Here is a 27,841-nt window from a genome sequence, read left to right as displayed (position 1 = left end):
TTCAAAATATAGACAGTATAAAGAGTCAGTTTTCTTGTACTTAAGTCGGCATTGTGCCTTTTGTATTTAATTCCGATGCAATTTCTGCGTTTCATAGTCAATAAGAAGTCAGTGGGATACAGTAAACCTCAAGTGAAACATCGGAATCTATAAGTAGTGTCACAGGAATGGTTCAAAACATAAACAGTAAGAAGAGTCAGTTTACTTGTACTTAAGTCAGCATTGTGCCTTTTGTATTTAATTCCGATGCAATTTCAGTGTTTCATCGTCAATAAGAGGGTCGGAGGGATACAGTAATCATGAAGTGAAGCATCGGAATCTATAACTAGTGTCCCTGGAATGGTTCAAAACATAGACAGTAAAAAGAGTCAGTTTTCTTGTACTTAAGTAATCGTTGTGCCTTTTGTATTTAATTCCGATGCAAGTTCTGTGTTTCATCGTCAATAAGAAAGTCAGAGGGATACAGTAAACCTTAAGTGAAGCATCGGAATCTATAACTAGTGTCACAGGAATGGTTCTAATCATAGACAGTAAGAAGAGTCAGTTTTCTTGCACTTAAGTCGGCATTGTGCATTTCGTATTTATTTCCGGTGCAATTTCTGTGTTTCATCGTCAATAAGAAGCTCAGACGGATACAGTAAACATGAAGTGATGCATCGGAATCTATATCTAGTGTCACAGGAATGGTTCAAAACATAGACGGTAAGATGAGACAGTTTTCTTGTACTTAAGTCGGCATTGTGCCTTTTGTATTTAATTCCGATGCAATTTCTGTGTTTCATCGTCAATAAGAGGGTCAGAGGGATACAGTAAACCTGAAGTGAAGCATCGGAATCTATAACTAGTGTCACAGGAATGGTTCAAAACATAGACAGTAAGAAGAGTCAGTTTCCTTGGACTTAAGTCGGCATTGTGCCTTTTGTATTTAACTCCAATGCAATTTCTGTGTTTCATCGTCAATAAGAAGGTCAGAGGGATACAGTAAACCCGAAGTGAAGCATCGGAATCTATTACTAGTGTCACAGGAATGGTTCAAAACATAGACAGTAAAAAGAGTCAGTTTTCTTGTACTTAAGTCGGCATTGTGCCTTTTGTATTTAATTCCGATGCAATTTCTGCGTTTCATAGTCAATAAGAAGTCAGTGGGATACAGTAAACGTGAAGTGAAACATCGGAATCTATAAGTAGTGTCACAGGAATGGTTCAAAACATAAACAGTAAGAAGAGTCAGTTTACTTGTACTTAAGTCGGCATTGTGCCTTTTGTATATAATTCCGATGCAAGTTCTGTGTTTCATCGTCAATAAGAAGGTCAGAGGGATACAGTAAACCTGAAGTAAAGCATCGGAATCTATAACTAGTGTCACAGGAATGGTTTAAACATAGGCATTAAGAGGAGTCAGTTTTCTTGTACTTAAGTCGGCATTGTGCCTTTTGTATTTGATTCCGATGCAATTTCAGTGTTTCATCGTCAATAAGAAGGTCAGAGGTATATAGTGAACCTGAAGTGAAGCATCGGAATCTATAAGTAGTGTCACAGGAATGGTTCAAAACATAGAGAGTAAGAAGAGTCAGTTTTCTTGTACTTAAGTCGCCATTGTGCCTTTTGTTGTTAATTCCGATGCAATTTCTGTGTTTCAATGTCAATAAGACGGTCAGAGGGATACAGTAAACCTGAAGTGAAGCATCGGAATCTATAACTAGTGTCACAGGAATGGATCAAAGCATAGACAGTAAGAAGAGTCAGTATTCTTGTACTTAAGTCGGCATCGTGCCTTTTGTATTTAAATCCGATGCAATTTCTGTGTATCATCGTCAATAAGAACGTCAGAGGGATACAGTAAACCTGAAGTGAAGCATCGGAATCAATAACTAGTGTCACAGGAATGGTTCAAAATATAGACAGTAGGAAGAGTCAGTTTTCTTGTACTGAAGTCGGCATTGTGCCTTTTGTATTTAATTCCGATGCAATTTCTGTGTTTCATCGTCAATAAGAACGTCAGAGGGATACAGTAAAGCTGACGTGAAGTTTCGGAATCTATAACTAGTGTCACAGGAATGGTTCCAAACTTAGACAGTAAGAAGAATCAGTTTTCTTGTACTTAAGTCGGCATTGTGCCTTTTGTATTTAATTCCGATGCAATTTCTGTGTTTCATCGTCAATAAGAAGGTCAGAGGGATACAGTAAACCTGAAGTGAAGCATCGGAATCTATAACTAGTGTCACATCAATGGTTCAAACATAGACAGAAAGAAGAGTCAGTTTTCTTGTACATAAGCCGGCATTGTGACTTTTGTATTTAATTCGGATGCAATTTCTGTGTTTCATCGTCAATAAGAAGGTCGGAGTGATACAGGAAACCTGAAGTGAAGCATCGGAATCTATAACTAGTGTCACATGAATGGTTCAAAACATAGACAGTAAGAAGTGTCAGTTTTCTTGTACTTAAGTCGGCATTGTGCCTTTTGTATTTAATTCCGATACAATTTCTGTGTTTCATCGTCATTAAGAAGGTCAGAGGGATACAGTAAACGTGAAGTGAAGCATCGGAATCTATAACTAGTGTCACAGGAATGGTTCAAAACTTAGACAGTAAGTAGAGTCAGTATTCTTGTACTTAAGTTGACATTGTGCCTTTTGTATTTAATTCCAATGCAATTTCAGTGTTTCATCAACAATAAAAAGGTCAGAGGGATACAGCAAACCTGAAGTGAAGCATCGGAATCTATAACTAGTGTCACAGGAATGGTTCAAAACTTAGACAGTAAGAAGAGTCAGTTTTCTTGTACTTAAGTCGGCATTGTGCCTTTTGTATTTAATTCCAATGCAATTTCTGTGTATCATCGTCAATAAGAAGGTCAAGGGATACAGTAAACCTGAAGTGAAGCATCGGAATCTATAACTACTGTCACAGGAATGGTTCAAATCATAGACAGTAAGAGGAGTCAGTTTTCTTGCACTTAAGTCGGCATTGTGCTTTTCGTATTTATTTCCCGTGCAATTTCTGTGTTTCATCGTCAATAAGAAGGTCAGAGGGATACAGTAAACCTGAAGTGAAGCATCGGAATCTATAACTAGTGTCACAGGAATGGTTTAAACATAGACATTAAGAGGAGTCAGTTTTCTTGTACTTAAGTCGGCATTGTGACTTTTGTACTTGATTCCGATGCAATGTCAGTGTTTCATCGTCAATAAGAAGGTCAGAGGGATATAGTGAACCTGAAGTGAAGCATCGGAATCTATAACTAGTGTCACAGGAATGGTTCAAAATATAGAGAGTAAGAAGAGTCAGTTTTCTTGTACTTAAGTCGGCATTGTGCCTTTTGTAGTTAATTCCGATGCAATTTCTGTGTATCAATGTCAATAAGACGGTCAGAGGGATACAGTAAACCTGAAGTGAAGCATCGGAATCTATAACTAGTGTCACAGGAATGGTTCAAAGCATAGACAGTAAGAAGAGTCAGTATTCTTGTACTTAAGTCGGCATCGTGCCTTTTGTATTTAAATCCGATGCAATTTCTGTGTATCATCGTCAATAAGAAGGTCAGAGGGATACAGTAAACCTGAATTGAAGCATCGGAATCTATAACTAGTGTCACAGGAATGGTTCAAAACATAGACAGTAAGAAGAGTCAGTTTTCTTGTACTTAAGTCGGCATTGTGCCTTTTGTATTTAACTCCTATGCAATTTCTGTGTTTCATCGTCAATAAGAAGGTCAGAGGGATACAGTAAACCCGAAGTGAAGCATCGGAATCTATAACTAGTGTCACAGGAATGGTTCAAAACATAGACAGTATAAACAGTCAGTTTTCTTGTACTTAAGTCGGCATTGTGCCTTTTGAATTTAATTCCGATGCAATTTCTGCGTTTCATAGTCAATAAGAAGTGAGTGGGATACAGTAAACCTCAAGTGAAACATCGGAATCTATAATTAGTGTCACAGGAATGGTTCAAAACATATACAGTAAGAAAAGTCAGTTTACTTGTACTTAAGTCGGCATTGTGCCTTTTGTATTTAATTCCGATGCAATTTCTGTGTTTCATCGTCAATAAGAAAGTCAGAGGGATACAGTAAACCTGAAGTGAAGCATCGGAATCTATAAGTAGTGTCACAGGAATGGTTCAAAACATAGACAGTAAGAAGAGTCAGTTTTCTTGTACTTAAGTTGGCATTGTGCCCTTTGTATTTAATTCCGATTTAATTTCTGTGTTTCATCGTCAACAAGAAGGTCAGAGGGATACAGTAAACCTGAAGTGAAGCATCAGAATCTGTAACTAATGTCACAGGAATGGTTCAAAACATAGACAGTAAGAAGAGTCAGTTTTCCTGTACTTAAATCGGCATTGTGCCTTTTCTATTTAATTCCCATGCAATTTCAGTGTTTCATCGTCAATAAGAGGGTCAGAGGGATACAGTAAACATGAAGTGAAGCATCGGAATCTATAACTAATGTCCCTGGAATGGTTCAAAACATAGACAGTAAAAAAAGTCAGTTTTCTTGTACTTAAGTATTCGTTGTGCCTTTCGTATTTAATTCCGATGCAAGTTCTGTGTTTCATCGTCAATAAGAACGTCAGAGGGATACAGTAAACCTGAAGTGAAGCATCGGAATCTTTAACTAGTGTCACAGGAATGGTTCAAAACATAGACGGTAAGAAGAGTCAGTTTTCTTGTACTTAAGTCGGCATTGTGCCTTTTGTATTTTATTCCGATGTAATTTCTGTGTTTCATCGTCAATAAGAAGGTCAGAGGGATACAGTAAACCTGAAGTGAAGCATCGGAATCTATAACTAGTGTCACAGGAATGGTTCAAAACATAGACAGTAAGAAGAGTCAGTTTTCTTGTACTTAAGTCGGCATTGTGCCTTTTGTATTTAACTCCGATGCAATTTCTGTGTTTCATCGTCAATAAGAAGGTCAGAGGGATACAGTAAACCCAAAGTGAAGCATAGGAATCTATAACTAGTGTCACAGGAATGGTTCAAAACATAGACAGTAAAAAGAGTCAGTTTTCTTGTACTTAAGTCGGCATTGTGCTTTTGTATTTAATTCCGATGCAATTTCTGCGTTTCATAGTCAATAAGAAGTCAGTGGGATACAGTAAACCTGAAGTGAAACATCGGAATCTATAAGTAGTGTCACAGGAATGGTTCAAAACATATACAGTAAGAAGGGTCAGTTTACTTGTACTTAAGTCGGCATTGTGCCTTTTGTATATAATTCCGATGCAAGTTCTGTGTTTCATCGTCAATAAGAAGGTCAGAGGGATACAGTAAACCTGAAGTGAAGCATCGGAATCTATAACTAGTGTCACAGGAATGGTTCAAAACATAGAGAGTAAGAAGAGTCAGTTTTCTTGTACTGAAGTCGGCATTGTGCCTTTTGTATTTAATTCCGATGCAATTTCTGTGTTTCATCGTCAATAAGAAGGTCAGAGGGATACAGTAAAGCTAACGTGAAGTTTCGGAATCTATAACTAGTGTCACAGGAATTGTTCAAATCTTAGACAGTAAGAAGAATCAGTTTTCTTGTACTTAAGTCGGCATTGTGCCTTTTGTATTTAATTCCGATGCATTTCTGTGTTTCATCGTCAATAAGAAGGTCAGAGGGATACAGTAAAGCTAACGTGAAGTTTCGGAATCTATAACTAGTGTCACAGGAATTGTTCAAATCTTAGACAGTAAGAAGAATCAGTTTTCTTGTACTTAAGTCGGCATTGTGCCTTTTGTATTTAATTCCGATGCATTTCTGTGTTTCATCGTCAATAAGAAGGTCAGAGGGATACAGTAAACCTGAAGTGAAGCATCTGAATCTATAACTAGTGTCACAGGAATGGTTTAAACATAGACATTAAGAGGAGTCAGTTTTCTTGTACTTAAGTCGGCATTGTGCCTTTTGTATTTGATTCCAATGCAATTTCAGTGTTTCATCGTCAATAAGAAGGTCAGAGGGATATAGTGAACCTGAAGTGAAGCATCGGAATCTATAACTAGTGTCACAGGAACGGTTCAAAACATAGAGAGTAAGAAGAGTCAGTTTTCTTGTACTTAAGTCGGCATTGTGGCTTTTGTAGTTAATTCCGATGCAATTTCTGTGTTTGAATGTCAATAAGACGGTCAGAGGGATACAGTAAACCTGAAGTGAAGCATCGGAATCTATAACTAGTGTCACAGGAATGGTTCAAAGCATAGACAGTAAGAAGAGTCAGTATTCTTGTACTTAAGTCGGCATCGTGCCTTTTGTATTAAAATCCGATGCAATTTCTGTGTATCATCGTCAATAAGAAGGTCAGAGGGATACAGTAAACCTGAAGTGAAGCATCGGAATCTATAACTAGTGTTACATGAATGGTTCAAAACATAGACAGTAAGAAGTGTCAGTTTTCTTGTACTTATGTCGGCATTGTGCCTTTTGTATTTAATTCCGATGCAATTTCTGTGTTTCATCGTCATTAAGAAGGTCAGAGGGATACAGTAAACGTGAAGTGAAGCATCGGAATCTATAACTAGTGTAACAGGAATGGTTCAAAACTTAGACAGTAAGTAGAGTCAGTATTCTTGTACTTAAGTTGACATTGTGCCTTTTGTATTTAATTCCAATGCAATTTCAGTGTTTCATCAACAATAAAAAGGTCAGAGGGATACAGCAAACCTGAAGTGAAGCATCGGAATCAATAACTAGTGTCACAGGAATGGTTCAAAACATAGACAGTATAAAGAGTCAGTTTTCTTGTACTTAAGTCGGCATTGTGCCTTTTGTATTTAATTCCGATGCAATTTCTGCGTTTCATAGTCAATAAGAAGTCAGTGGGATACAGTAAACCTGAAGTGAAACATCGGAATCTATAAGTAGTGTCACAGGAATGGTTCAAAACATAAACAGTAAGAAGAGTCAGTTTACTTGTACTTAAGTCGGCATTGTGCCTCTTGTGTTTAATTCCGATGCAATTTCTGTGTTTCATCGTCAATAAGAAGGTCAGAGGGATACAGTAAACCTGAAGTGAAGCATCGGAATCTATAAGTAGTGTCACAGGAATGGTTCAAAACATAGACAGTAAGAAGAGTCAGTTTTCTTGTACTTAAGTTGGCATTGTGCCCTTTGTATTTAATTCCGATTTAATTTCTGTGTTTCATCGTCAACAAGAAGGTCAGAGGGATACAGTAAACCTGAAGTGAAGCATCAGAATCTGTAACTAATGTCACAGGAATGGTTCAAAACATAGACTGTAAGAAGAGTCAGTTTTCCTGTACTTAAATCGGCATTGTGCCTTTTGTATTTAATTCCCATGCAATTTCAGTGTATCATCGTCAATAAGAGAGTCAGAGGGATACAGTAAACATGAAGTGAAGCATCGGAATCTATAACTAGTGTCCCTGGAATGGTTCAAAACATAGACAGTAAATAGAGCCAGTTTTCTTGTACTTAAGTATTCGTTGTGCCTTTTGTATTTAATTCCGATGCAAGTTCTGTGTTTCATCGTCAATAAGAAGGTCAGAGGGATACAGTAAACCTGAAGTGAAGCATCGGAACCTATAACTACTGTCACAGGAATGGTTCAAAACATAGACGGTTTGAAGAGTCAGTTTTCTTGTACTTAAGTCGGCATTGTGCCTTTTGTATTTAATTCCGATGCAATTTCTGTGTTTCCTCGTCAATAAGATGGTCAGAGGGATACAGTAAACCTGAAGTGAAGCATCGGAATCTTTAACTAGTGTCACAGGAATGGTTTAAACATAGACATTAAGAGGAGTCAGTTTTCTTGTACTTAAGTCGGCATTGTGCCTTTTGTATTTGATTCCGATGCAATTTCAGTGTTTCATCTTCAATAAGAAGGTCAGAGGGATATAGTGAACCTGAAATGAAGCATCGGAATCTATAACTAGTGTCACAGGAATGGTTCAAAACATAGAGAGTAAGAAGAGTCAGTTTTCTTGTACTTAAGTCGGCATTGTGCCTTTTGTAGTTAATTCCGATGCAATTTCTGTGTTTCAATGTCAATAAGACGGTCAGAGGGATACAGTAAACCTGAAGTGAAGCATCGGAATCTATAACTAGTGTCACAGGAATGGTTCAAAGCATAGACAGTAAGAAGAGTCAGTATTCTTGTACTTAAGTCGGCATCGTGCCTTTTGTATTTAAATCCCATGCAGTTTCTGTGTATCATCGTCAATAAGAAGGTCAGAGGGATACAGTAAACCTGAAGTGAAGCATCGGAATCTATAACTAGTGTCACAGAAATGGTTCAAAACATAGACAGTAAGAAGAGTCAGTTTTCTTGTACTTAAGTCGGCATTGTGCCTTTTGTATTTAACTCCGATGCAATTTCTGTGTTTCATCGTCAATAAGAAGGTCAGAGGGATACAGTAAACCCGAAGTGAAGCATCGGAATCTATAACTAGTGTCACAGGAATGGTTCAAAACATAGACAGTATAAAGAGTCAGTTTTCTTGTACTTAAGTCGGCATTGTGCCTTTTGTATTTAATTCCGATGCAATTTCTGCGTTTCATAGTCAATAAGAAGTCAGTGGGATACAGTAAACCTGAAGTGAAACATCGGAATCTATAAGTAGTGTCACAGGAATGGTTCAAAACATATACAGTAAGAAGAGTCAGTTTACTTGTACTTAAGTCGGCATTGTGCCTTTTGTATTTAATTCCGATGCAATTTCTGTGTTTCATCGTCAATAAGAAGGTCAGAGGGATACAGTAAACCTGAAGTGAAGCATCGGAATCTATAAGTAGTGTCACAGGAATGGTTCAAAACATAGACAGTAGGAAGAGTCAGTTTTCTTGTACTTAAGTTGGCATTGTGCCCTTTGTATTTAATTCCGATTTAATTTCTGTGTTTCATCGTCAACAAGAAGGTCAGAGGGATACAGTAAACCTGAAGTGAAGCATCAGAATCTGTAACTAATGCCACAGGAATGGTTCAAAACATAGACAGTAAGAAGAGTCAGTTTTCCTGTACTTAAATCGGCATTGTGCCTTTTGTATTTAATTCCCATGCAATTTCAGTGTTTCATCGTCAATAAGAGGGTCAGAGGGATACAGTAAACATGAAGTGAAGCATCGGAATCTATAACTAGTGTCCCTGGAATGGTTCAAAACATAGACAGTAAAAAAGTCAGTTTTCTTGTACTTAAGTATCCGTTGTGCCTTTTGTATTTAATTCCGATGCAAGTTCTGTGTTTCATCGTCAATAAGAACGTCAGAGGGATACAGTAAACCTGAAGTGAAGCATCGGAATCTATAACTAGTGTCACAGGAATGGTTCAAAACATAGACGGTAAGAAGAGTCAGTTTTCTTGTACTTATGTCGGCATTGTGCCTTTTGTATTTAATTCCGATGCAATTTCTGTGTTTCATCGTCAATAAGAACGTCAGAGGGATACAGTAAAGCTGACGTGAAGTTTCGGAATCTATAACTAGTGTCACAGGAATTGTTCAAAACTTAGACAGTAAGAAGAATCAGTTTTCTTGTACTTAAGTCGGCATTGTGCCTTTTGTATTTAATTCCGATGCAATTTCTGTGTTTCATCGTCAATAAGAAGGTCAGAGGGATACAGTAAACCTGAAGTGAAGCATCGGAATCTATAACTAGTGTCACATCAATGGTTCAAACATAGACAGAAAGAAGAGTCAGTTTTCTTGTACATAAGCCGGCATTCTGACTATTGTATTTAATTCGGATGCAATTTCTGTGTTTCATCGTCAATAAGAAGGTCGGAGGGATACAGGAAACCTGAAGTGAAGCATCGGAATCTATAACTAGTGTCTCATCAATGGTTCAAACATAGACAGAAAGAAGAGTCAGTTTTCTTGTACATAAGCCGGCATTGTGACTTTTGTATTTAATTCGGATGCAATTTCTGTGTTTCATCGTCAATAAGAAGGTCGGAGGGATACAGGAAACCTGAAGTGAAGCATCGGAATCTATAACTAGTGTCACATGAATGGTTCTAAACATAGACAGTAAGAAGTGTCAGTTTTCTTGTACTTAAGTCGGCATTGTGCCTTTTGTATTTAATTCCGATGCAATTTCTGTGTTTCATCGTCATTAAGAAGGTCAGAGGGATACAGTAAACGTGAAGTGAAGCATCGGAATCTATAACTAGTGTCACAGGAATGGTTCAAAACTTAGACAGTAAGTAGAGTCAGTATTCTTGTACTTAAGTTGACATTGTGCCTTTTGTATTTAATTCCAATGCAATTTCAGTGTTTCATCAACAATAAAAAGGTCAGAGGGCTACAGCAAACCTGAAGTGAAGCATCGGAATCAATAACTAGTGTCACAGGAATGGTTCAAAACTTAGACAGTAAGAAGAGTCAGTTTTCTTGTACTTAAGTCGGCATTGTGCCTTTTGTAATTAATTCCAATGCAATTTCTGTGTATCATCGTCAATAAGAAGGTCAGAGGGATACAGTAAACCGGAAGTGAAGCATAGGAATCTATAACTAGTGTCACAGGAATGGTTCAAATCATAGACAGTAAGAGGAGTCTGTTTTCTTGCACTTAAGTCGGCATTGTGCCTTTCGTATTTATTTCCGGTGCAATTTCTGTGTTTCATCGTCAATAAGAAGGTCAGAGGGATTCAGTAAACCTGAAGTGAAGCATCGGAATGTATAACTAGTGTCACAGGAATGGTTCAAAACGTAGACAGTAAAAAGAGTCAGTTTTCTTGTACTTAAGTATTCGTTGTGCCTTTTGTATTTAATTCCGATGCAAGTTCTGTGTTTCATCGTCAATAAGAAGGTCAGAGGGACACAGTAAACCTGAAGTGAAGCATCGGAATCTATAACTAGTGTCACAGGAATGGTTTAAACATAGACATTATGAGGTGTCAGTTTTCTTGTACTTAAGTCGGCATTGTGCCTTTTGTATTTGATTCCGATGCAATTTCAGTGTTTCATCGTCAATAAGAAGGTCAGAGGGATATAGTGAACCTGAAGTGAAGCATCGGAATCTATAACTAGTGTCACAGGAATGGTTCAAAACATAGACGGTAAGAAGAGTCAGTTTTCTTGTACTTAAGTCGGCATTGTGCCTTTTGTATTTAATTCCGATGCAATTTCTGTGTTTCATCGTCAATAAGAAGGTCAGAGGGATACAGTAAACCTGAAGTGAAGCATCGGAATCTATAACTAGTGTCACAGGAAAGGTTCAAAACATAGACAGTATAAAGAGTCAGTTTTCTTGTACTTAAGTCGGCATTGTGCCTTTTGTATTTAATTCCGATGCAATTTCTGCGTTTCATAGTCAATAAGAAGTCAGTGGGATACAGTAAACCTGAAGTGAAACATCGGAATCTATAAGTAGTGTCACAGGAATGGTTCAAAACATAAACAGTAAGAAGAGTCAGTTTACTTGTACTTAAGTCGGCATTGTGCCTCTTGTGTTTAATTCCGATGCAATTTCTGTGTTTCATCGTCAATAAGAAGGTCAGAGGGATACAGTAAACCTGAAGTGAAGCATCGGAATCTATAAGTAGTGTCACAGGAATGGTTCAAAACATAGACAGTAAGAAGAGTCAGTTTTCTTGTACTTAAGTTGGCATTGTGCCCTTTGTATTTAATTCCGATTTAATTTCTGTGTTTCATCGTCAACAAGAAGGTCAGAGGGATACAGTAAACCTGAAGTGAAGCATCAGAATCTGTAACTAATGTCACAGGAATGGTTCAAAACATAGACTGTAAGAAGAGTCAGTTTTCCTGTACTTAAATCGGCATTGTGCCTTTTGTATTTAATTCCCATGCAATTTCAGTGTATCATCGTCAATAAGAGAGTCAGAGGGATACAGTAAACATGAAGTGAAGCATCGGAATCTATAACTAGTGTCCATGGAATGGTTCAAAACATAGACAGTAAATAGAGCCAGTTTTCTTGTACTTAAGTATTCGTTGTGCCTTTTGTATTTAATTCCGATGCAAGTTCTGTGTTTCATCGTCAATAAGAAGGTCAGAGGGATACAGTAAACCTGAAGTGAAGCATCGGAACCTATAACTACTGTCACAGGAATGGTTCAAAACATAGACGGTTTGAAGAGTCAGTTTTCTTGTACTTAAGTCGGCATTGTGCCTTTTGTATTTAATTCCGATGCAATTTCTGTGTTTCCTCGTCAATAAGAAGGTCAGAGGGACACAGTAAACCTGAAGTGAAGCATCGGAATCTTTAACTAGTGTCACAGGAATGGTTTAAACATAGACATTAAGAGGAGTCAGTTTTCTTGTACTTAAGTCGGCATTGTGCCTTTTGTATTTGATTCCGATGCAATTTCAGTGTTTCATCGTCAATAAGAAGGTCAGAGGGATATAGTGAACCTGAAATGAAGCATCGGAATCTATAACTAGTGTCACAGGAATGGTTCAAAACATAGAGAGTAAGAAGAGTCAGTTTTCTTGTACTTAAGTCGGCATTGTGCCTTTTGTAGTTAATTCCGATGCAATTTCTGTGTTTCAATGTCAATAAGACGGTCAGAGGGATACAGTAAACCTGAAGTGAAGCATCGGAATCTATAACTAGTGTCACAGGAATGGTTCAAAGCATAGACAGTAAGAAGAGTCAGTATTCTTGTACTTAAGTCGGCATCGTGCCTTTTGTATTTAAATCCCATGCAATTTCTGTGTATCATCGTCAATAAGAAGGTCAGAGGGATACAGTAAACCTGAAGTGAAGCATCGGAATCTATAACTAGTGTCACAGAAATGGTTCAAAACATAGACAGTAAGAAGAGTCAGTTTTCTTGTACTTAAGTCGGCATTGTGCCTTTTGTATTTAACTCCGATGCAATTTCTGTGTTTCATCGTCAATAAGAAGGTCAGAGGGATACAGTAAACCCGAAGTGAAGCATCGGAATCTATAACTAGTGTCACAGGAATGGTTCAAAACATAGACAGTATAAAGAGTCAGTTTTCTTGTACTTAAGTCGGCATTGTGCCTTTTGTATTTAATTCCGATGCAATTTCTGCGTTTCATAGTCAATAAGAAGTCAGTGGGATACAGTAAACCTGAAGTGAAACATCGGAATCTATAAGTAGTGTCACAGGAATGGTTCAAAACATATACAGTAAGAAGAGTCAGTTTACTTGTACTTAAGTCGGCATTGTGCCTTTTGTATTTAATTCCGATGCAATTTCTGTGTTTCATCGTCAATAAGAAGGTCAGAGGGATACAGTAAACCTGAAGTGAAGCATCGGAATCTATAAGTAGTGTCACAGGAATGGTTCAAAACATAGACAGTAGGAAGAGTCAGTTTTCTTGTACTTAAGTTGGCATTGTGCCCTTTGTATTTAATTCCGATTTAATTTCTGTGTTTCATCGTCAACAAGAAGGTCAGAGGGATACAGTAAACCTGAAGTGAAGCATCAGAATCTGTAACTAATGCCACAGGAATGGTTCAAAACATAGACAGTAAGAAGAGTCAGTTTTCCTGTACTTAAATCGGCATTGTGCCTTTTGTATTTAATTCCCATGCAATTTCAGTGTTTCATCGTCAATAAGAGGGTCAGAGGGATACAGTAAACATGAAGTGAAGCATCGGAATCTATAACTAGTGTCCCTGGAATGGTTCAAAACATAGACAGTAAAAAAAGTCAGTTTTCTTGTACTTAAGTATCCGTTGTGCCTTTTGTATTTAATTCCGATGCAAGTTCTGTGTTTCATCGTCAATAAGAACGTCAGAGGGATACAGTAAACCTGAAGTGAAGCATCGGAATCTATAACTAGTGTCACAGGAATGGTTCAAAACATAGACGGTAAGAAGAGTCAGTTTTCTTGTACTTATGTCGGCATTGTGCCTTTTGTATTTAATTCCGATGCAATTTCTGTGTTTCATCGTCAATAAGAACGTCAGAGGGATACAGTAAAGCTGACGTGAAGTTTCGGAATCTATAACTAGTGTCACAGGAATTGTTCAAAACTTAGACAGTAAGAAGAATCAGTTTTCTTGTACTTAAGTCGGCATTGTGCCTTTTGTATTTAATTCCGAAGCAATTTCTGTGTTTCATCGTCAATAAGAAGGTCAGAGGGATACAGTAAACCTGAAGTGAAGCATCGGAATCTATAACTAGTGTCACATCAATGGTTCAAACATAGACAGAAAGAAGAGTCAGTTTTCTTGTACATAAGCCGGCATTCTGACTATTGTATTTAATTCGGATGCAATTTCTGTGTTTCATCGTCAATAAGAAGGTCGGAGGGATACAGGAAACCTGAAGTGAAGCATCGGAATCTATAACTAGTGTCTCATCAATGGTTCAAACATAGACAGAAAGAAGAGTCAGTTTTCTTGTACATAAGCCGGCATTGTGACTTTTGTATTTAATTCGGATGCAATTTCTGTGTTTCATCGTCAATAAGAAGGTCGGAGGGATACAGGAAACCTGAAGTGAAGCATCGGAATCTATAACTAGTGTCACATGAATGGTTCTAAACATAGACAGTAAGAAGTGTCAGTTTTCTTGTACTTAAGTCGGCATTGTGCCTTTTGTATTTAATTCCGATGCAATTTCTGTGTTTCATCGTCATTAAGAAGGTCAGAGGGATACAGTAAACGTGAAGTGAAGCATCGGAATCTATAACTAGTGTCACAGGAATGGTTCAAAACTTAGACAGTAAGTAGAGTCAGTATTCTTGTACTTAAGTTGACATTGTGCCTTTTGTATTTAATTCCAATGCAATTTCAGTGTTTCATCAACAATAAAAAGGTCAGAGGGCTACAGCAAACCTGAAGTGAAGCATCGGAATCAATAACTAGTGTCACAGGAATGGTTCAAAACTTAGACAGTAAGAAGAGTCAGTTTTCTTGTACTTAAGTCGGCATTGTGCCTTTTGTAATTAATTCCAATGCAATTTCTGTGTATCATCGTCAATAAGAAGGTCAGAGGGATACAGTAAACCGGAAGTGAAGCATAGGAATCTATAACTAGTGTCACAGGAATGGTTCAAATCATAGACAGTAAGAGGAGTCTGTTTTCTTGCACTTAAGTCGGCATTGTGCCTTTCGTATTTATTTCCGGTGCAATTTCTGTGTTTCATCGTCAATAAGAAGGTCAGAGGGATTCAGTAAACCTGAAGTGAAGCATCGGAATGTATAACTAGTGTCACAGGAATGGTTCAAAACATATACAGTAAAAAGAGTCAGTTTACTTGTACTTAAGTCGGCATTTTGCCTTTTGTATTTGATTCCGATGCAATTTCAGTGTTTCATCGTCAATAAGAAGGTCAGAGGGATATAGTGAACCTGAAGTGAAGCATCGGAATCTATAACTAGTGTCACAGGAATGGTTCAAAACATAGACGGTAAGAAGAGTCAGTTTTCTTGTACTTAAGTCGGCATTGTGCCTTTTGTATTTAATTCCGATGCAATTTCTGTGTTTCATCGTCAATAAGAAGGTCAGAGGGATACAGTAAACCTGAAGTGAAGCATCGGAATCTATAACTAGTGTCACAGGAAAGGTTCAAAACATAGACGGTAAGAAGAGTCAGTTTTCTTGTACTTAAGTCGGCATTGTGCCTTTTGTATTTAATTCCGATGCAATTTCTGTGTTTCCTCGTCAATAAGAAGGTCAGAGGGATACAGTAAACCTGAAGTGAAGCATCGGAATCTATAACTAGTGTCACAGGAATGGTTCAAAACATAGACAGTTAGAAGAGTCACTTTTCTTGTACTTAAGTCGGCATTGTGCCTTTTGTATTTAACTCCGATGCAATTTCTGTGTTTCATCGTCAATAAGAAGGTCAGAGGGATACAGTAAACCCGAAGTGAAGCATCGGAATCTGTAACTAGTGTCACAGGAATGGTTCAAAACATATACAGTAAAAAGAGTCAGTTTACTTGTACTTAAGTCGGCATTGTGCCTTTTGTATATAATTCCGATGCAATTTCTGCGTTTCATAGTCAATAAGAAGTCAGTGGGATACAGTAAACCTGAAGTGAAACATCGGAATCTATAAGTAGTGTCACAGGAATGGTTCAAAACATAAACAGTAATCAGAGTCAGTTTACCTGTACTTAAGTCGGCATTCTGCCTTTTGTATATAATTCCGATGCAAGTTGTGTGTTTCATCGTCAATAAGAAGGTCAGAGGGATACAGTAAACCTGAAGTAAAGCATCGGAATCTATAACTAGTGTCACAGGAATGGTTTAAACATAGACATTAAGAGGAGTCAGTTTTCTTGTACTTAAGTCGGCATTGTGCCTTTTGTATTTGATTCCGATGCAATTTCAGTGTTTCATCGTCAACAAGAAGGTCAGAGGGATATAGTGAACCTGAAGTGAAGCATCGGAATCTATAACTAGTGTCACAGGAATGGTTCAAAACATAGAGAGTAAGAAGAGTCAGTTTTCTTGTACTTAAGTCGGCATTGAGCCTTTTGTAGTTAATTCCGATGCAATTTCTGTGTTTCAATGTCAGTAAGAAGGTCAGAGGGTTACAGTAAACCTGAAGTGAAGCATCGGAATCTATAACTAGTGTCACAGGAATGGTTCAAAGCATAGACAGTAAGTAGAGTCAGTATTCTTGTACTTAAGTTGACATTGTGCCTTTTGTATTTAATTCCAATGCAATTTCAGTGTTTCATCAACAATAAAAAGGTCAGAGGGATACAGCAAACCTGAAGTGAAGCATCGGAATCAATAACTTGTGTCACAGGAATGGTTTAAACATAGACATTAAGAGGAGTCTGTTTTCTTGCACTTAAGTCGGCATTGTGCCTTTCGTATTTATTTCCGGTGCAATTTCTGTGTTTCATCGTCAATAAGAAGGTCAGAGGGATTCAGTAAACCTGAAGTGAAGCATCGGAATGTACAACTAGTGTCACAGGAATGGTTCAAAACATAGACAGTAAAAAGAGTCAGATTTCTTGTACTTAAGTATTCGTTGTGCCTTTTGTATTTAATTCCGATGCAAGTTCTGTGTTTCATCGTCAATAAGAATGTCAGAGGGACACAGTAAACCTGAAGTGAAGCATCGGAATCTATAACTAGTGTGACAGGAATGGTTTAAACATAGACATTAAGAGGTGTCAGTTTTCTTGTACTTAAATCGGCATTGTGCCTTTTGTATTTGATTCCGATGCAATTTCAGTGTTTCACCGTCAATAAGAAGGTCAGAGGGATACAGTTAACCTGAAGTGAAGCATCGGAATCTATAACTAGTGTCACAGGAATGGTTCAAAACATAGACGGTAAGAAGAGTCAGTTTTCTTGTACTTAAGTCGGCATTGTGCCTTTTGTATTTAATTCCGATGCAATTTCTGTGTTTCATCGTCAATAAGAAGGTCAGAGGGATACAGTAAACCTGAAGTGAAGCATCGGAATCTATAACTAGTGTCACAGGAAAGGTTCAAAACATAGACGGTAAGAAGAGTCAGTTTTCTTGTACATAAGTCGGCATTGTGCCTTTTGTATTTAATTCCGATGCAATTTCTGTGTTTCCTCGTCAATAAGAAGGTCAGAGGGATACAGTAAACCTGAAGTGAAGCATCGGAATCTATAACTAGTGTCACAGGAATGGTTCAAAACATAGACAGTTAGAAGAGTCACTTTTCTTGTACTTAAGTCGGCATTGTGCCTTTTGTATTTAACTCCGATGCAATTTCTGTGTTTCATCGTCAATAAGAAGGTCAGAGGGATACAGTAAACCCGAAGTGAAGCATCGGAATCTGTAACTAGTGTCACAGGAATGGTTCAAAACATATACAGTAAAAAGAGTCAGTTTACTTGTACTTAAGTCGGCATTGTGCCTTTTGTATATAATTCCGATGCAATTTCTGCGTTTCATAGTCAATAAGAAGTCAGTGGGATACAGTAAACCTGAAGTGAAACATCGGAATCTATAAGTAGTGTCACAGGAATGGTTCAAAGCATAAACAGTAATCAGAGTCAGTTTACCTGTACTTAAGTCGGCATTCTGCCTTTTGTATATAATTCCGATGCAAGTTGTGTGTTTCATCGTCAATAAGAAGGTCAGAGGGATACAGTAAACCTGAAGTAAAGCATCGGAATCTATAACTAGTGTCACAGGAATGGTTTAAACATAGACATTAAGAGGAGTCAGTTTTCTTGTACTTAAGTCGGCATTGTGCCTTTTGTATTTGATTCCGATGCAATTTCAGTGTTTCATCGTCAACAAGAAGGTCAGAGGGATATAGTGAACCTGAAGTGAAGCATCGGAATCTATAACTAGTGTCACAGGAATGGTTCAAAACATAGAGAGTAAGAAGAGTCAGTTTTCTTGTACTTAAGTCGGCATTGAGCGTTTTGTAGTTAATTCCGATGCAATTTCTGTGTTTCAATGTCAGTAAGAAGGTCAGAGGGTTACAGTAAACCTGAAGTGAAGCATCGGAATCTATAACTAGTGTCACAGGAATGGTTCAAAGCATAGACAGTAAGTAGAGTCAGTATTCTTGTACTTAAGTTGACATTGTGCCTTTTGTATTTAATTCCGATGCAATTTCTGTGTTTCATCGTCAATAAGAAGGTCAGAGGGATACAGCAAACCTGAAGTGAAGCATCGGAATCAATAACTAGTGTCACAGGAATGGTTTAAACATAGACATTAAGAGGAGTCTGTTTTCTTGCACTTAAGTCGGCATTGTGCCTTTCGTATTTATTTCCGGTGCAATTTCTGTGTTTCATCGTCAATAAGAAGGTCAGAGGGATTCAGTAAACCTGAAGTGAAGCATCGGAATGTACAACTAGTGTCACAGGAATGGTTCAAAACATAGACAGTAAAAAGAGTCAGATTTCTTGTACTTAAGTATTCGTTGTGCCTTTTGTATTTAATTCCGATGCAAGTTCTGTGTTTCATCGTCAATAAGAAGGTCAGAGGGACACAGTAAACCTGAAGTGAAGCATCGGAATCTATAACTAGTGTGACAGGAATGGTTTAAACATAGACATTAAGAGGTGTCAGTTTTCTTGTACTTAAATCGGCATTGTGCCTTTTGTATTTGATTCCGATGCAATTTCAGTGTTTCACCGTCAATAAGAAGGTCAGAGGGATACAGTTAACCTGAAGTGAAGCATCGGAATCTATAACTAGTGTCACAGGAATGGTTCAAAACATAGACAGTACGAAGAGTCAGTTTTCTTGTACTTAAGTCGGCATTGTGCCTTTTGTATTTAACTCCGATGCAATTTCTGTGTTTCATCGTCAATAAGAAGGTCAGAGGGATACAGTAAACCCGAAGTGAAGCATCGGAATCTATAACTAGTGTCACAGGAATGGTTCAAAACATAGACAGTAAAAAGAGTCAGTTTACTTGTACTTAGGTCGGCATTGTGCCTATTGTATATAATTCCGATGCAATTTCTGCGTTTCATAGTCAATAAGAAGTCAGTGGGATACAGTAAACCTGAAGTGAAACATCGGAATCTATAAGTAGTGTCACAGGAATGGTTCAAAGCATAAACAGTAAGAAGAGTCAGTTTACTTGTACTTAAGTCGGCATTCTGCCTTTTGTATATAATTCCGATGCAAGTTCTGTGTTTCATCGTCAATAAGAAGGTCAGAGGGATACAGTAAACCTGAAGTGAAGCATCGGAATCTATGACTAGTGTCACAGGAATGGTTTAAACATAGACATTAAGAGGAGTCAGTTTTCTTGTACTTAAGTCGGCATTGTGCCTTTTGTATTTGATTCCGATACAATTTCAGTGTTTCATCGTCAACAAGAAGGTCAGAGGGATATAGTGAACCTGAAGTGAAGCATCGGAATCTATAACTAGTGTCACAGGAATGGTTCAAAACATAGAGAGTAAGAAGAGTCAGTTTTCTTGTACTTAAGTCGGCATTGTGCCTTTTGTAGTTAATTCCGATGCAATTTCTGTGTTTCAATGTCAATAAGAAGGTCAGAGGGGTACAGTAAACCTGAAGTGAAGCATCGGAATCTATAACTAGTGTCACAGGAATGGTTCAAAGCATAGACAGTAAGAAGAGTCAGTATTCTTGTACTTAAGTCGGCATCGTGCCTTTTGTATTAAAATCCGATGCAATTTCTGTGTATCATCGTCAATAAGAACGTCAGAAGGATACAGTAAACCTGAAGTGAAGCATCGGAATCAATAACTAGTGTCACAGGAATGGTTCAAAACATAGACAGTAGGAAGAGTCAGTTTTCTTGTACTTAAGTCGGCATTGTGCCTTTTGTATTTAATTCCGATGCAATATCCGTGTTTCATCTTCAATAAGAAGGTCAGAGGGATACAGTAAACCTGAAGTGAAGCATCGGAATCTATAACTAGTGTCACAGGAATGGTTCAAAACATAGACAGTAAGAAGAATCAGTTTTCTTGTACTTAAGTCGGCATTGTTCCTTTTCTATTCAATTCTGATGCAATATCTATGTTTCATCGTCAATAAGAGGGTCAGAGGGATACAGTAAACCTGAAGTGAAGCATCGGAATCTATAACTAGTGTCACAGGCATGGTTCAAAACATAGACAGTAAGAAGAGTCAGTTTTCTTGTACTGAAGTCGGCATTGTGCCTTTTGTATTTAATTCCGATGCAATTTCTGTGTTTCATCGTCAATAAGAACGTCAGAGGGATACAGTAAAGCTGTCGTGAAGTTTCGGAATCTATAACTAGTGTCACAGGAATTGTTCAAAACTTAGACAGTATGAAGAATCAGTTTTCTTGTACTTAAGTCGGCATTGTGCCTTTTGTATTTAATTCCGATGCAATTTCTGTGCTTCATCGTCAATAAGAAGGTCAGAGGGATACAGTAAACCTGAAGTGAAGCATCGGAATCTATCACTAGTGTCACATCAATGGTTCAAACATAGACAGAAAGAAGAGTCAGTTTTCTTGTACATAAGCAGGCATTGTGACTTTTGTATTTAATTCGGATGCAATTTCTGTGTTTCATCGTCAATAAGAAGGTCGGAGGGATACAGGAAACCTGAAGTGAAGCATCGGAATCTATAACTAGTGTCACATGAATGGTTCAAAAAATAGACAGTAAGAAGTGTCAGTTTTCTTGTACTTAAGTCGGCATTGTGCCTTTTGTATTTAATTCCGATGCAATTTCTGTGTTTCATCGTCATTAAGAAGGTCAGAGGGATACAGTAAACGTGAAGTGAAGCATCGGAATCTATAACTAGTGTCACAGGAATGGTTCAAAACTTAGACAGTAAGTAGAGTCAGTATTCTTGTACTTAAGTTGACATTGTGCCTATTGTATTTAATTCCAATGCAATTTCAGTGTTTCATCAACAATAAAAAGGTCAGAGGGATACAGCAAACCTGAAGTGAAGCATCGGAATCTATAACTAGTGTCACAGGAATGGTTCAAAACTTAGACAGTAAGAAGAGTCAGTTTTCTTGTACTTAAGTCGGCATTGTGCCTTTTGTATTTAATTCCAATGCAATTTCTGTGTATCATCGTCAATAAGAAGGTCAGAGGGATACAGTAAACCTGAAGTGAAACATCGGAATCTATAACTACTGTCACAGGAATGGTTCAAAACATAGACAGTAAAAAGAGTCAGTTTTCTTATACTTAAGTATTCGTAGTGCTTTTGTATTTAATTCCGATGCAAGTTCTGTGTTTCATCGTCAATAAGAAGGTCAGAGGGATACAGTAAACCTGAAGTGAAGCATCTGAATCTATAACTAGTGTCACAGGAATGGTTTAAACATAGACATTAAGAGGAGTCAGTTTTCTTGTACTTAAGTCGGCATTGTGCCTTTTGTATTTGATTCCAATGCAATTTCAGTGTTTCATCGTCAATAAGAAGGTCAGAGGGATATAGTGAACCTGAAGTGAAGCATCGGAATCTATAACTAGTGTCACAGGAACGGTTCAAAACATAGAGAGTAAGAAGAGTCAGTTTTCTTGTACTTAAGTCGGCATTGTGGCTTTTGTAGTTAATTCCGATGCAATTTCTGTGTTTGAATGTCAATAAGACGGTCAGAGGGATACAGTAAACCTGAAGTGAAGCATCGGAATCTATAACTAGTGTCACAGGAATGGTTCAAAGCATAGACAGTAAGAAGAGTCAGTATTCTTGTACTTAAGTCGGCATCGTGCCGTTTGTATTAAAATCCGATGCAATTTCTGTGTATCATCGTCAATAAGAAGGTCAGAGGGATACAGTAAACCTGAAGTGAAGCATCGGAATCTATAACTAGTGTCACAGGAATGGTTCAAAACATAGACAGTAAGAAGATTCAGTTTTCTTGTACTTAAGTCGGCATTGTGCCTTTTGTATTTAACTCCGATGCAATTTCTGTGTTTCATCGTCAATAAGAAGGTCAGAGGGATACAGTAAACCCGAAGTGAAGCATCGGAATCTATAACTAGTGTCACAGGAATGGTTCAAAACATAGACAGTATAAAGAGTCAGTTTTCCTGTACATAAGTCGGCATTGTGCCTTTTGTATTTAATTCCGATGCAATTTCTGCGTTTCATAGTCAATAAGAAGTCAGTGGGATACAGTAAACCTGAAGTGAAACATCGGAATCTATAAGTAGTGTCACAGGAATGGTTCAAAACATATACAGTAAGAAGAGTCAGTTTACTTGTACTTAAGTCGGCATTGTGCCTTTTGTATTTAATTCCGATGCAATTTCTGTGTTCCATCGTCAATAAGAAGGTCAGAGGGATACAGTAAGCCTGAAGTGAAGCATCGGAATCTATAAGTAGTGTCACAGGAATGGTTCAAAACATAGACAGTAAGAAGAGTCAGTTTTCTTGTACTTAAGTTGGCATTGTGCCCTTTGTATTTAATTCCGATTTAATTTCTGTGTTTCATCGTCATCAGGAAGGTCAGAGGGATACAGTAAACCTGAAGTGAAGCATCAGAATCTGTAACTAATGTCACAGGAATGGTTCAAAACATAGACAGTAAGAAGAGTCAGTTTTCCTGTACTTAAATCGGCATTGTGCCTATTGTATTTAATTCCCATGCAATTTCAGTGTTTCATCATCAATAAGAGGGTCAGAGGTATACAGTAAACATGAAGTGAAGCATCGGAATCTATAACTAGTGTCCCTGGAATGGTTCAAAACATAGACAGTAAAAAAAGTCAGTTTTCTTGTACTTAAGTATTCGTTGTGCCTTTTGTATTTAATTCCGATGCATGTTCTGTGTTTCATCGTCAATAAGAAGTCAGTGGGATACAGTAAACCTGAAGTGAAACATCGGAATCTATAAGTAGTGTCACAGGAATGGTTCAAAACATAAACAGTAAGAAGAGTCAGTTTACTTGTACTTAAGTCGGCATTGTGCCTTTTGTATATAATTCCGATGCAAGTTCTGTGTTTCATCGTCAATAAGAAGGTCAGAGGGATACAGTAAACCTGAAGTGAAGCATCGGAATCTATAACTAGTGTCACAGGAATGGTTTAAACATAGACATTAAGAGGAGTCAGTTTTCTTGTACTTAAGTCGGCATTGTGCCTTTTGTATTTGATTCCAATGCAATTTCAGTGTTTCATCGTCAATAAGAAGGTCAGAGGGATATAGTGAACCTGAAGTGAAGCATCGGAATCTATAACTAGTGTCACAGGAACGGTTCAAAACATTGAGAGTAAGAAGAGTCAGTTTTCTTGTACTTAAGTCGGCATTGTGGCTTTTGTAGTTAATTCCGATGCAATTTCTGTGTTTGAATGTCAATAAGACGGTCAGAGGGATACAGTTAACCTGAAGTGAAGCATCGGAATCTATAACTAGTGTCACAGGAATGGTTCAAAGCATAGACAGTAAGAAGAGTCAGTATTCTTGTACTTAAGTCGGCATCGTGCCTTTTGTATTAAAATCCGATGCAATTTCTGTGTATCATCGTCAATAAGAAGGTCAGAGGGATACAGTAAACCTGAAGTGAAGCATCGGAATCTATAACTAGTGTCACAGGAATAGTTCAAAACATAGACAGTAAGAAGAGTCAGTTTTCTTGTACTTAAGTCGGCATTGTGCCTTTTGTATTTAACTCCGATGCAATTTCTGTGTTTCATCGTCAATAAGAAGGTCAGAGGGATACAGTAAACCCGAAGTGAAGCATCGGAATCTATAACTAGTGTCACAGGAATGGTTCAAAACATAGACAGTAAAAAAAGTCAGTTTTCTTGTACTTAAGTATTCGTTGTGCCTTTTGTATTTAATTCCGATGCAAGTTCTGTGTTTCATCGTCAATAAGAAGTCAGTGGGATACAGTAAACCTGAAGTGAAACATCGGAATCTATAAGTAGTGTCACAGGAATGGTTCAAAACATAAACAGTAAGAAGAGTCAGTTTACTTGTACTTAAGTCGGCATTGTGCCTTTTGTATATAATTCCGATTCAAGTTCTGTGTTTCATCGTCAATAAGAAGGTCGGAGGGATACAGTAAACCTGAAGTGAAGCATCGGAATCTATAACTAGTGTCACATCAATGGTTCAAACATAGACAGAAAGAAGAGTCAGTTTTTTTGTACATAAGCCGGCATTGTGACTTTTGTATTTAATTCGGATGCAATTTCTGTGTTTCATCGTCAATAAGAAGGTCGGAGGGATACAGGAAACCTGAAGTGAAGCATCGAAATCTATAACTAGTGTCACATGAATGGTTCAAAACATAGACAGTAAGAAGTGTCAGTTTTCTTGTACTTAAGTCGGCATTTTGCCTTTTGTATTTAATTCCGATGCAATTTCTGTGTTTCATCGTCATTAAGAAGGTCAGAGGGATACAGTAAACGTGAAGTGAAGCATCGGAATCTATAACTAGTGTCACAGGAATGGTTCAAAACTTAGACTGTAAGTAGAGTCAGTATTCTTGTACTTAAGTTGATATTGTGCCTTTTGTATTTAATTCCAATGCAATTTCAGTGTTTCATCAACAATAAAAAGGTCAGATGGATACAGCAAACCTGAAGTGAAGCATCGGAATCTATAACTAGTGTCACAGGAATGGTTCAAAACTTAGACAGTAAGAAGAGTCAGTTTTCTTGTACTTAAGTCGGCATTGTGCCTTTTGCATTTAATTCCAATGCAATTTCTGTGTATCATCGTCAATAAGAAGGTCAGAGGGATACAGTAAACCTGAAGTGAAGCATCGGAATCTATAACTAGTGTCACAGGAATGGTTCAAATCATAGACAGTAAGAGGAGTCTGTTTTCTTGCACTTAAGTCGGCATTGTGCCTTTCGTATTTATTTCTGGTGCAATTTCTGTGTTTCATCGTCAATAAGAAGGTCAGAGGGATACAGTAAACCTGAAGTGAAGCATCGGAATGTATAACTAGTGTCACAGGAATGGTTCAAAACATAGACAGTAAAAAGAGTCAGTTTTCTTGTACTTAAGTATTCGTTGTGCCTTTTGTATTTAATTCCGATGCAAGTTCTGTGTTTCATCGTCAATAAGAAGGTCAGAGGGATACAGTAAACCTGAAGTGAAGCATCGGAATCTATGACTAGTGTCACAGGAATGGTTTAAACATAGACATTAAGAGGAGTCAGTTTTCTTGTACTTAAGTCGGCATTGTGCCTTTTGTATTTGATTCCGATGCAATTTCAGTGTTTCATCGTCAACAAGAAGGTCAGAGGGATATAGTGAACCTGAAGTGAAGCATCGGAATCTATAACTAGTGTCACAGGAATGGTTCAAAACATAGAGAGTAAGAAGAGTCAGTTTTCTTGTACTTAAGTCGGCATTGTGCCTTTTGTAGTTAATTCCGATGCAATTTCTGTGTTTCAATGTCAATAAGAAGGTCAGAGGGGTACAGTAAACCTGAAGTGAAGCATCGGAATCTATAACTAGTGTCACAGGAATGGTTCAAAGCATAGACAGTAAGAAGAGTCAGTATTCTTGTACTTAAGTCGGCATCGTGCCTTTTGTATTAAAATCCGATGCAATTTCTGTGTATCATCGTCAATAAGAACGTCAGAGGGATACAGTAAACCTGAAGTGAAGCATCGGAATCAATAACTAGTGTCACAGGAATGGTTCAAAACATAGACAGTAGGAAGAGTCAGTTTTCTTGTACTTAAGTCGGCATTGTGCCTTTTGTATTTAATTCCGATGCAATATCCGTGTTTCATCTTCAACAAGAAGGTCAGAGGGATACAGTAAACCTGAAGTGAAGCATCGGAATCTATAACTAGTGTCACAGGAATGGTTCAAAACATAGACAGTAAGAAGAATCAGTTTTCTTGTACTTAAGTCGGCATTGTTCCTTTTCTATTCAATTCTGATGCAATATCTATGTTTCATCGTCAATAAGAGGGTCAGAGGGATACAGTAAACCTGAAGTGAAGCATCGGAATCTATAACTAGTGTCACAGGCATGGTTCAAAACATAGACAGTAAGAAGAGTCAGTTTTCTTGTACTGAAGTCGGCATTGTGCCTTTTGTATTTAATTCCGATGCAATTTCTGTGTTTCATCGTCAATAAGAACGTCAGAGGGATACAGTAAAGCTGTCGTGAAGTTTCGGAATCTATAACTAGTGTCACAGGAATTGTTCAAAACTTAGACAGTATGAAGAATCAGTTTTCTTGTACTTAAGTCGGCATTGTGCCTTTTGTATTTAATTCCGATGCAATTTCTGTGCTTCATCGTCAATAAGAAGGTCAGAGGGACACAGTAAACCTGAAGTGAAGCATCGGAATCTATCACTAGTGTCACATCAATGGTTCAAACATAGACAGAAAGAAGAGTCAGTTTTCTTGTACGTAAGCCGGCATTGTGACTTTTGTATTTAATTCGGATGCAATTTCTGTGTTTCATCGTCAATAAGAAGGTCGGAGGGATACAGGAAACCTGAAGTGAAGCATCGGAATCTATAACTAGTGTCACATGAATGGTTCAAAAAATAGACAGTAAGAAGTGTCAGTTTTCTTGTACTTAAGTCGGCATTGTGCCTTTTGTATTTAATTCCGATGCAATTTCTGTGTTTCATCGTCATTAAGAAGGTCAGAGGGATACAGTAAACGTGAAGTGAAGCATCGGAATCTATAACTAGTGTCACAGGAATGGTTCAAAACTTAGACAGTAAGTAGAGTCAGTATTCTTGTACTTAAGTTGACATTGTGCCTATTGTATTTAATTCCAATGCAATTTCAGTGTTTCATCAACAATAAAAAGGTCAGAGGGATACAGCAAACCTGAAGTGAAGCATCGGAATCTATAACTAGTGTCACAGGAATGGTTCAAAACTTAGACAGTAAGAAGAGTCAGTTTTCTTGTACTTAAGTCGGCATTGTGCCTTTTGTATTTAATTCCAATGCAATTTCTGTGTATCATCGTCAATAAGAAGGTCAGAGGGATACAGTAAACCTGAAGTGAAACATCGGAATCTATAACTACTGTCACAGGAATGGTTCAAAACATAGACAGTAAAAAGAGTCAGTTTTCTTATACTTAAGTATTCGTAGTGCTTTTGTATTTAATTCCGATGCAAGTTCTGTGTTTCATCGTCAATAAGAAGGTCAGAGGGATACAGTAAACCTGAAGTGAAGCATCTGAATCTATAACTAGTGTCACAGGAATGGTTTAAACATAGACATTAAGAGGAGTCAGTTTTCTTGTACTTAAGTCGGCATTGTGCCTTTTGTATTTGATTCCAATGCAATTTCAGTGTTTCATCGTCAATAAGAAGGTCAGAGGGATATAGTGAACCTGAAGTGAAGCATCGGAATCTATAACTAGTGTCACAGGAACGGTTCAAAACATAGAGAGTAAGAAGAGTCAGTTTTCTTGTACTTAAGTCGGCATTGTGGCTTTTGTAGTTAATTCCGATGCAATTTCTGTGTTTGAATGTCAATAAGACGGTCAGAGGGATACAGTAAACCTGAAGTGAAGCATCGGAATCTATAACTAGTGTCACAGGAATGGTTCAAAGCATAGACAGTAAGAAG

This window comes from Schistocerca serialis, chromosome 2 (genome assembly GCF_023864345.2).
Source record: "Schistocerca serialis cubense isolate TAMUIC-IGC-003099 chromosome 2, iqSchSeri2.2, whole genome shotgun sequence".
Lineage (NCBI taxonomy): Eukaryota > Metazoa > Arthropoda > Insecta > Orthoptera > Acrididae > Schistocerca > Schistocerca serialis.
Note: the sequence above shows the minus strand (reverse complement) of the source record.